Raw genomic sequence first — 9,913 nt, forward strand, 5'->3', positions numbered from 1 at the left:
ACCCCAAAGAAGAGCACAGTACAAATACTCCATGAGGCTCTTTTTTCAGGTAATAACTAGGGTGCTGCAAAGCCATCTTTCCCCTTCCGCTTTCTTAGTGTCAAGGCAGCTGTAATGCTCCTGTAAATGGGAGGGATAAAGGAGGATGAAGCCCTGATCTCCTCCATTCACACCATTCACACCATTCCTCTGTGGCCCCCTGCAACCTGCCACAGGGTGAAACAGACTCCATGTTCGGAGATAGAAAAGACTATTTTCACAAGAGTCACGTGACCCTGGTTCACAAATAATCCTTTTGATTGAGCACCACCTGCCACAGCTTCCTCCATGACCCTGGTGACAGGACAGGGCTCCTCTTATAGCAAACAAGCCTCAGGCAGGTCCTGAATATTCTATGCCATCCTACCCCCCTGAGAAGCCTCTGAGTAATCTCTTGTCTTCCCCAACCAGGAAGGTGGGAGTTGGAGCCACTGTGAAATAAACAGCTTTCCATCTTGCTTTAAACTTGGGGCTGCTTCTACTCTAAGCAGTACTCAAGAGGGGTACAGACCTACCCCACAACTCGTGGTGTTTGACCCTTCTAGGATTCTCCACTCCTTCTGCACCCTTTGCAGAGATAACTGCATACATCAAGTGCGAGTGTTATGCTAAGCATGGAGTGGGTGAGTCTGAAAACAAAAATACAACCCCAAGCCTGGGCCCCAGAGCCCCATCCACCTGGGAGACAGTCAGGTTCAAACCACATAAAACGAGGCAATTTCCAGTGCTGATGCCCTTCCTATGGGAGAGGCAGAAGCTGAGGCCACATTTTGGTGAGTGGCAGGCATGCGTGAGGACACACTGGTGTACCCGTCGGGTGCCAGGTCTCACATTGCAGATGAAGACACTGAGGCTTATGGACTGCACTCCGTGTGACCAGTCACACTCACACCGCCCCGTGACATGGGCCCTGCACTGCTGCACTGCATACTGCACAACTCCAAAGGTGAGAGCAGCCTGCACTCTCCCACCCCACGCCAGCCCCACTTCCACAAGCCTCTGGGTCACTCAAACTGCGGCCTCCCCACTTCAGAATCTCCCTCTGCCCATTCCCGTCACCTGCTCTCTGGCCCTCATGTTTAGTGGCAAACGGCAGAGTGTGGCTGGTAAATGGGACAGCGGTTTTCTACCTCACCTTGGCTGGCACAGTGACACAGACACCAGTCTACATGTGCAGTGCGGGTTTCCTGCAAGCACAGTTCACATCAGCAGTGTGTCAGTGGACAGCAGAGGAGACCACCCTCCTAGCCAGGCCTGGCAAAGCCATTAAAAGAGCCCAAGGGCATAACTGCAGATGCCCTGAGAGGGAGGAGTCCTGCCTGTGGACCACAGCATCTGCTCCTACTGGCCCGAGTGACTCCATCTGTCCCCATGACCTTGTCTGGCCAGCACCACAGCAGATGAGCCACTCCTCCCATGCAGGAAGGAAGCTGAGGCAGAGACAGGCAGAGCTGTGGATGTGGGTAAGGGTGCCGATGGAATAGAGGTGGATCCTGCTGGTTCTCTTTCTCTGGCAGAACCAGAACAGAAACAGTGACTACCCTGTAGAGATGGCTCATTGTTCATTACTGGCTTTTCTTTTTATGTCATCATCAGCTCTGGGAAATCTCTATCAGTGCCTGCTGAATTCCTGGATTCCTCCATGCACCACCCCCTTCTCCATGGACGACTCTGACTTCAGGGTTAGGATTATGGACCCTCCCGACTCTGCCCTCCTCCCTGTGCAGCTGTGGTGCCTACAGAGAAGGATGTCCTGCCTAAAGGCCACCTCCTATCCCTCCTTGAGATCTGTAGTGTCCCTGCGGCCCTGAGGCCACACAGGACAGTCGTGGTTCCCATCTAGTTGGGCCAGGAATGCAAGGCATGGGCCCCGGACCCTGTGTGTGCATTTCAGTCCCCACAGTTGATGCAGCACAACACTAGGTACTCTGTTGTGGACACAGCTGGGCAGGAAGGGGCCGTGGCTTCCTGGTCTCCAATCTCTGTTGGCACCCAGAGCCCTTACTCCCAGCAGCTCAGCTGAGCTCAGCTGAGGGCCCGAGACTCTGGCTACTCTCAACCTCCTCTACAACCACTCACTCCTCCTGTAGCCACACAGGACCTTGGCCATGGGGCGTGAGCTGGGAGAAGCTCATTCTTTTCACCCACTGCTGAGATCAGAACTCAAAGGTTTCAAGAGGCTCAAGTTTTTATATTCAATAGGACTTCTCCTAGACATGGGCCATGCTAGAGTATTGGCCTCCCACTTTGGACCAGGCCCTAGCGAGGCAGAGAATAACCAGGCACTGTGCTGGAGAACAGAAAGCAGAGCCTCCTGGCTGCTTGGGTCACTGTGAGCAGAGAATTGGAAGCAAACCCTGACAAAGATATGCCTGGTTTAATATTCTGCATCTGTGCACAGACCACAAGATAGTGCAAATAAGATAGCTTCCAGCTCTCCCTTCCCACCCCGTCTCAGCCCCACAGTCAGGGCGATCTTGGGTGCATGTGGGACTTGGCTGGCCTCATGATCACTTCTGGGGACAGAAGAACACTGGTGAAGGGACAGAGAGAGGACCTGTGCAGAGGAAGGAAGCTGCATTACTCTCAGGAAGCAGACCAGGCATAATTAAATAAACCTTCTCCTCCCTCAGTGTGTGTAATACTCATTTTTATATTTACTCGAAGCAAATGAATTTAAATAAATTTCCATTTAAAGTAAATCAGCTGATTAAACATGTAGAAGAAACAGAAATGGAAAAGCAGCTCCTGGTGCAGCTCACTGATCTCCAAGACTGTGGCTGACAGGAAGTCTGGTGGAGAAGTCCCCATGGTAAGGGGACAGGGACCTCCCTGCTCCTGGAGCCCATGGCCCTTCACAGTCTACAGAGATTTTCACATCCATCACCACATGCAATACTGAAAAGTCCCAAACAGTGAAGGTAACAGGAAGATCTACCTCCACAGCGCAGTACAGGAAGGAGGCAGAGCTCTGCTTGCCCTGTGGACAGAGGTACTTAGGCAGCAGGTAGACACATGAAGCCCATGGACACAGGGCTGGCCCAACCTGCTGGCCAGTCCTCTTTTCATCTGTACATGATGAATGCATTCTTTGTGAGGAGTCGGTACACATCCATGCTCCATCTTAATCCTTTTTACTTTCTCTCCCTTCTTTTCTCTCTCCATCCCTAAGTCCCCTCCCCATCTGCATAAAGTGTACTGTCCTATTTCCTATCATCTGTCTTCTATTTTTCTCTTTGAATTATTTATTCTAGACTTCCAAGAAGATGGAGGAATGGTGAGCAACAGAGACACAGCCTCTGAGATTTGGAATCCATACTCTGGATGGCAATGTTATGAAGAAAAGGAGGAGAGAAGTAGGTCCTTGGGACCCAGCAAGGATCTGAAGCAAGAATTAGATCCCATGGGGAGAGCAAAGAGAGGGACCACAAATTGGAGGAAGGAGGTGGTAAGCAGCACTCTCTTCCTGAGTCCCAGTTCTTGGCGTGGGAGGGGCGGCTCAAGCTGCAGAAGCATGGTGACTACTGGTGAACCCAGAGGCCTCCACGGAGGAACACATCAGTGGACACTGAAATGCAGTGGCTGGTGAGTTATTCAGTTTCCCTGACAGGGCAATTGGCCAGAAACCATTTTGGAGAGGGAGCAACAGAAGTCAGAACTCAGAGCAGCTGCGGGTTGGCTCCATCTAGTGACTCCAGGTGTCAGGGTGAGGGGCAATGAGTAGGGGAGCTGAGTCCAAGCCTGTGGGGAGCCAAACTGAAGCTGACAGGAGGCACATGGAGCATTGAGGGTTGAAAAGGACAGGTCCCAACCTCACAACCAAAAACCAGAAGCAGCCCGAACTTCAGTGGAGATAAAGGCCCAGGACTGCTGGGATTACCCACCACTGCCATAATCCTACTTCTGGCTTGCTGGGGTCAGTCACCACGGATCTGGGCCTCGTCAACCAGGGACAGCAGAGACATGCCCAAAGTGGACAGAATTTTTCTACTTTTCTTTCCTTCTTTGCTTTTTGATTTTAAATTTTTTTCCTTTTCTCTTCTTTGTTCTTGTTTTTATACAAGTGAGAACACTGGTTGTAGTTTTTGTTTTTTGTTTATTGTGTTCTGTTATTTCTGTGTCATCCTTCTTTCCTTTTCTCCTGTCTTCTTCTCCAGTTCCCAAAGCATATGTGATCTTCCTTTGTCCTCTAGTCTTGCTTCTAATCCCTTAATCTTCTTCTGTTTCTCTATTTTTTCCCTTAACGCCTTTTAAATTTTCTCCCCTGAGGGTAAAATCACCATACTGAAGGGATATTTACTGTAGTCAATTTGCTGGTTTGTTTTAGATTTGGTTATATAACTATGAAATACATGAAAAAATGTTCCACATCATTGGTCATTTGAGAGATGCAGATGAAGAAAACACTGAGATTCCACCTCACCCCACGAAGAATGGCTGTTATCAAGGTATCAACCAATAACAAATGCTGGTTGGGCTGCAGGGAAAAAAGAAACCCTTCCCCACTGTTGGTGGGAGTGCAGATTGGTGCAAACGCTGTGGAAATCAGTGTGGAGATTCCTTAAAAAACTAAAACTAAAGGTCCTTTGACCCAGCTATTCCCCTTCTTGGTATCTTCCCTAAAGAATTAACAGCGTCACACCACAGTGATATATGCACACCTATGTTTATAGTGGCATAGTTTGTAATAGCTAAATCTAGGAAACAGCCCAAATGCCCATCAACTGATGAATGGATAAAGAAGATGTGGGTTTTTAAAAATATTAAAATGGAATACTACTGTGCCATAAAGAAGAATAAACTTGAGACATTTTTGGGTAAACAGATGCACCTTGAGACCATACTCTTAACTGAAATAAATTAGACACACGTGTGAATATCTCATTCTTTTTGTGGTGTGAGAAACCAAAAGTGTAAATAAGGACCACAATGTATAACAGATATTGAGAAATAGAAAGAAAATGTTCAAATAGAAAAGGGAACTAGGGACATTGAAGGGAAACAGAAAGAAGGCAAAAGGAAAAAAGAATAGAAGGAAAACAGAAACAAGGTTTTTGTAAATAAGGAGGGGAAGAGGGGTTGAAGGGAGGGGGTAATGGGAAAAAAGAAGAACCAAGATATAGCATGTACAGGTACAAATTCCCTAAGATAAATGTTATCATTATGTATATCTAAAATGTATCAATAAAATTATTTTTTTTAATTTCAAAAAATAAAACTAAGAAAAGAAAACACAGCCCTAATTTCTTCAGATCTCTACATCTTAGAGGAGGTGGACCAGTTCACTTAGTTAATCTAAGATTTCGAGTTAATTCATTTTCCTTGCCTCTGGTTGGTTTCAGAGTGGCATTTGTCATACTTCTAGCCAAAAAAATAAAATAAAATAATTTATAATTTGGGTTTCTTATATAAGAGAAAACAATGCCATACCTAACCTTCTGTGCCTGATTTATTTCACTTAGCATTATGGTCACAAGTTGCATCTACTTTCCTACAAATGACTCAAATTTATCCTTCTTTATGGCTGAGTACTGCTGCCCTGTCCTGCCCTGCTCCTCCGCACCCTGCTGATCTCAGAGATGATGGTCTGGACGCCGGGCCCAGTCTTCAGCTCGGCTCCTTCCCTGTCATTCTCGCACAGGAGTATGGTGCCACAGTCTCTTTCTACAAAGTCCAGCTCACTCTGAAATTTTCTGTAGGAGCAACGTCCCAAGGAACACCCACACATTTAATCCGTCTGACTTGTCCAACTTTCTCCTCTAAATGCAGGACTGAGAGTTGAGCTAAAATCTTCCTTTCCTGCTCCGAAAGTTCATGTCCTTCCTATTCCAGGGTGGGGTTCATGGAGCTAGAATCGTTCATTCTAACTATAGGTACACGTGAGTGTGTGTGATTTTGCTTAATTTACTCTAACTTCGCTTCTGTTTAGTTGATTAATCAGACCAATCTCTCGAGTGATTTTTTTTTTTTTTGCTTAAAATTTTTTGCAACTTTCTCACTTTTTTTCCAGCATGCACCCTTTATTCCTCGTGTAAGTATCAAATTTAAAACCAGGCAAACTAGCACTAGTGGAAGTCGTGGCAATTATAGGGCAGGGGAAAGCTCTCCGCAGTCAACCACCGGACGCCCTCAGCCCTGCAGCCTCAGTGCAGCCCGGTCACTGTCTGAACATCTCGGACCAGGGACTCTCACTTTCCACCTCACTCCACACAAACTCTTGGAGCTCTTTGTCCAAACTCACACGCACGCACTCCGGGGGTTGTCAGCGTTGCTCTGAATGTGTAGGCTAAGGCACACACCCAAGACCACTTCCTGGTGTGGACTCGTGTCAGGACGGGACAGAGGGAATCAAAAATGCAGTGAAGGCTGCTGCTCCCTGGTGCCATCCGACGGACAGGCGGCTCATAGACACATGCGCGAGCTCCCCGTGACTGCTCCCCAGAGTCAGAACAACACGGAGGGAGACATTTTTGAACCGATTCAGGACATCGAGGCGGCCGGGACAGCATAGTTAAGGACACTCAGGAAAGAGGACTCCAGAGCTGCCTCAGAGGGGAGGACGGTGGGATGAGCGTGTCTGAGTCAGGGAGGATTTTGATGGCATTCACACATCTCTCTGTGATGCTGCTTCTACTTAGCCCACGCTCGTGGTTTTTATCAGACCACTTATACCTCGTCTGGAAATTCTCCACTAAGACGCCCCAGTGTAGCTCTGGCTTTCTCCATGTAGTTCATACACTTATTTAGTTCATTCTTATTCACTTATCTCTGCATGTTTTATTATTTCTGTTGCTATTGTGAAGAAACTCTTGCCCTATTATAGCTTCTTGAGAAGCAAAATAAGAGACACATTGGCTAAGAGCAAAAAAAAAAAGTTTGTTTTGGAAAAATATAATTAGTTATAACAAAACCCAAGAGACTCCATTAAAATATCAAAGAATGAGGAAGACAACAAAAAAACTAGAAAAACATTATGAGCTTCCTATAAAAGTTTGCCTTTGAAGTCATTTTTTATATGTGGAGAAAGTGTCATATAGTTTTTACCTAATTGCCTACTATAAATCATAAAGTTTGCCAAATAACATCCCCTTCCATTTTAGTCAGTTTTTGATGTTAAAGGTGTATGCTGTTTCTGGCGGTTTCCAGTGCCTGGGGGCCTCCAGCAGTCTGCTTGGCCGTGCACAGAGTCCTGAGGCTGCCCATCCCGCCGCCCTGCCTGCATCCCTCCCTCCCTCCCTCCGATGGCCACTCCCCTGGCATCAGCCTGGGTCGGGCAGTGTCCTCTGCCTGGTGTGTGACCACACTCACACTTGAGGTGGGTGAGCCAGGACAGAGGAGCAGCTGCATCTGGTGCCTCGGCCAAGGCCCCAGGTCCAGGGCTCTTTCTTCCCCATCCCAGGCCCGGCCGCCCAGAGCAGCAGACACTGCCACAGTGGGGCGAGGAACTGTGGGGGTGCTGTGCGGTCTTGAGCTCAGTCAGCACCCAGGAAGGGCAGATGGGTGTCCTTCACTCACTGGCCTGAGCTGAAACCACAGCCCAAGCTGAGGGCCAAGCCTCCAGGGCCCTGGCAGCTCCACATGGGCGCCACCCATGGGCCAGAGTGGAGGCAGAGTGGCGGAGGGTCCCCATGGGCCAGCTGGGCCAGGCCAACCTCCCTCTCATTTAGGTCTCCGATGAGGGACACAGAAGAGGTCCCTGCCCTGCCTGAGGCCACAGTGCTGTGGGCACAGCCACCCCGCTCTGCTCCTGCACCCCAGCAGGCTGCTTCGAGGTCCTCTGGCCGCTACAGCAAACTCCTTGTCGCTCTGACCCTTCCCAGACAAGACCCAGGCTCTCCAGGGAGTAGTGGGATCAGGCTGGGCTTTCTCGCCCTGAGGTTCTGTCTCTGCCAGGGAGGCTGAGGGGCGTTGAACTGCGAATCTGAGATCCTGCTGTCCGTGGAGCCCCGCGGCCTGGGCCCCCGTGCCTGGTCTTGCTGCGCCCAGCGAGCGACCCCGGTGGCTCAGCTCCTTTTTCCTCCCCCTCCTGCTCACCCGCTTTCTACTTAACAGCACATGCTTTTCTGCCTTCCTCTTGGAGTTGCTGTTTTGCATCATAAAAATCTCCCCAATTTCTGTAGGCTGCTTATTTAGAACAGAAAGAGCATCATGCCGTTTACCTCTTTCAATCTCACTACTCAGCATGATCTGAAATTACTCTGAGACTTTTGCATATGTGGCAGAAAAACACAAAAGGCGACAGATGAAATGTAGGCCAGGCCAACTCTCTTCCAGCCCCATAAAGGCGCACATCCTCCATAGAAATACTCCCAGCAATTCTAAACTTGGTGCTAGGACACGCCTGGGTGTGGCTGGACTGGGGGCCACGCTGAGCATCTCAGAGCTCCACCGGGTGACGCATTGTGAGTCTGGGGGCTGCAGGCCTGAGCAGCCCCCAGGGAAAGAGCCTCTTGCTGAGCAGTTTGTCAGGTGAGGATGAACTTCAGCCTGCAGGGAAACCTGTTTTATGCATCTGTTGCCCAGAATCAGCACCCAGGAAGCTCCCGGGCCTTCAGCTGTGGGCAGGGTCGGCAGAGTCCTCTGCAGGGCAAGAGAGAAAGTGTCACACGTTTGCAAACCAGACTCTCATGCTGTGTCCACTCTGCCCTGCAGTTGTGTGAGACACAGCCGCTAGGGGCACAAAACCCAGCGGGAAAAGCTGCGATTAAGAAAACATCATCCAGATGCCAAACTGGGAAAACACGGTTTTCAAGTCACACGTGTTTATTTCAGTAACAGGCACTGCCATCAGTCCCCCTCAGAACCCTCCGCTCTCATCAAACACGTGCATTCCTCGCTCTCCCCACCTTCCAAAGAGGAGCCCTTTTCTGTGTGTTTACAGGTTATGATAAAAAACAGCGATTGCTGCTCCCAACTGCCATCCAATGGAAAGGCAGCTCATAAAAACAAGACGCTGTGTCCTTGTCCACCTCATTCACCAGCTCTGCACCGTGTGAACTCTGGCTCCTCCCTGAAGTCAAGATGATGACCACGAGAGGGAAATGTTTTGAATCCATTCAGGACATCAAGGCAGCCAGGACAGGGCAACGCCAGACACTCGAGAAAGAGGACTCCAGAGCCGCTGCAGAAAGTGGGAAGGACATGGGATGAGTGTGCTGAAAGTGAGGGGGAAGATCTAGGGTGGATTGATCACAATATGACTTTTACTGTAATAACTTTAAAAGTTTGAACATTCACCATATTTTGTCACACATATATGTATTGGACTAGTTAGCATTGTTTACAAATACACCTCCCGCCCTCTGCTGCAGGAAGTACAGCGGTTTGCAGATGCTGGTAGACACTGCAGCTCTCTGGCCTGCACCTTCCGTCTGCTTGGGTTGCTTTCCTATGGATAGGGTTCAAGTCAGTCAAAACTCTTAGAAGAAAAACAACAATAATATCAGGAAGGCATGCATGGCATGTTGACTATTATGCCTAAGTTCATAAACATCTCTCAAATATTGAGGAATTTTTTCACTCCAGGATTCCCAGCAAAACCAAGAACCTAAAATTCAATTACTTACACCCAGCTCTGTGTAAAGATGAGCTTAGCATAATTATTTGTAACAAGTCCTGGATGATCCGTGATGGATAAAATGAACTCTATGGCTTGTTCTGTGATGCAGGTGGGTTATAATTTAGCTCCCCGGCAAAATGGGGATTCATGATGTAGAAATCATGGAACAAAGATGACTGAATTTTCTGAGCTCATTAACTAATGCTAAGCTTCATGAATACGACATGGGGATCCAGGAGAAAGAGAAAGGGGTGGGGGGGGAAGAGCGGGAGGGGAGGGCGGAGGGAGGGGAGGGGGAGGGGTTCACATGGGGGG

Source organism: Fukomys damarensis, unplaced genomic scaffold, assembly GCF_012274545.1.
Source record: "Fukomys damarensis isolate Sample0158 unplaced genomic scaffold, DMR_v1.0_HiC HiC_scaffold_12, whole genome shotgun sequence".
NCBI lineage: Eukaryota > Metazoa > Chordata > Mammalia > Rodentia > Bathyergidae > Fukomys > Fukomys damarensis.